The sequence below is a fragment of the Triticum dicoccoides genome, chromosome 6A, assembly GCF_002162155.2.
Source record: "Triticum dicoccoides isolate Atlit2015 ecotype Zavitan chromosome 6A, WEW_v2.0, whole genome shotgun sequence".
In the NCBI taxonomy this organism is placed as follows: Eukaryota; Viridiplantae; Streptophyta; class Magnoliopsida; order Poales; family Poaceae; genus Triticum; species Triticum dicoccoides.
In genome coordinates, this window is record NC_041390.1 from 624,638,442 (window position 1) to 624,640,123 (window position 1,682).

Sequence of the window (1,682 nt, forward strand, 5' to 3'; positions counted from 1 at the left end):
GATGCCAAGGGCGGCGCTAGGGGTATGCTTGGGTCTTCATGTGAATACCCATGATTTTTACAAAATAGTGTTGATTTTGGCAAAACAGTGACAATTTTCGAAAAACAACAATGATTTTGGCAAAATGAATACACATGAATACCCGGTTGCAAATTTCTGAAGCCGCCACTGCTGGATGCCCGCTAAATAAAGGCACTACAGGGCACCCCGCTAAAACTCCGGCTGCTTGCACCGGCTTGGAGACAGCCGGTTGCGACGGCGCCATCCGTGTCGGCGGCGGGGGCTGCAGCGCCACCTCAGCAGATGGAGAGTCCGGGCATCCCGCCGAGCCGCCGGTGACCTGCACCAACTGGAGGGCAGCGGGTGATGACGTTACAGTCCGAGAAGGCGACGACGGCTGCGACACAACCACAGCCCGTGGCGTAGAAGGCGAGGCAGACTCCTGCACTAAAATCACTGAACCATGTCCTGTCACACCTCCAGAGCCCACACTCGACAGTACACGTCGTTGAACTTGAGTCTCATGAATTTTATTCGCCGGAGCAGAACTAGAAGATGGGTAGTTGGAAGGGTTCCCGGTGTGCTCCGAGGTGTCCATCACATCGCCCTTCTCCTTGGTGCCGCTCTCATTGTCAGCATCATCACCCTTGCGCCTCCAAATAAATGGGACAAAGTCAGGGTCCGGAATGTATCCAGCCGGCTCCTTCCTGAACGTGAATGCGTAGCCCTTGAGCTTAACCAGCACATCTGTTGCAACAAAAAGCCCCGCGTCATCCTTGTCCTTCGACAAAATCTGAGAGTTGGTCATAGCCATGAGAATCCGAACTACACCCCGGCATCGCAGGCTAATGAGATCCACATCTAAGGTCTTGCCCATCAAAGTACCAACGGCCCATAGACCCCAAAAATGACGCACCGTATGAGGAACACCCTCGACATGGAGCCAAATCTGTTGAAGCTCGAGCTTATGTGGGACCTCCTGCGACCTCCATGCGGTGACAGTCATCTGGGCATTAACCGACGGCACGTTCATCTGAATTCCGTCAACCCTGTCCAAGTCCTCGAAAGAAGGAAAGCTAACGAGGTAAGCATCGGACCCGTGTTGAATAGCCTCCCACTTCCACTGATCATGTACCGGACATCTCCTAGCAATCTGACTCTCGACAACGCTCGCCGGTACCATCAAACCACTCACATGAACACGGGCGATCGGTGTCTGTGTCGGTGCCAAATGATCCTTCACCACACTATGTGGCAGCAGGGCAAAGTAAGTCTCCTCTACACCAACTCCCGGGACAAAATCATTGGGCTTGGGGAGTTTCAGAACCGGGCACTGCAACATTGGATAAGCGATTTTGCCACAAATATAACAGTAATGCTGCACTGTGCAATCCTTTGCGGCATGCGTATACACCGCACACTTCCAGCGTCGGACCCCTTTCATAGCCTTGTTCTTAGGCACTGTAGGATTCACTTGCACATTAGACACGGGAACTCCCAGAGAAGGGACATCGATAGTAGTAGGCCCCTGTGGCACCTGAGTGTTCTGCTGCTGCACAAATTGCTGATATTGCCCCTGCTGAAAAGACTGCACATGTTGTTGTTGTATAGGTTGATGCGGTATATGTTGTTGAACCTGCATGTGCTGAGCCGGTGGGTGAAAACCATGTTGCAAAGCTCCC

At 52.7% G+C, this 1,682-nt stretch overlaps 1 protein-coding gene across 2 annotated transcripts in view; it reads right to left on the reverse strand.

Moving 5' to 3' along the window:
• LOC119318634 overlaps positions 1–1,682 on the reverse strand; it is a 37,125-nt gene that overhangs the window by 4,851 nt on the left and 30,592 nt on the right. The window lies entirely within an intron of this gene.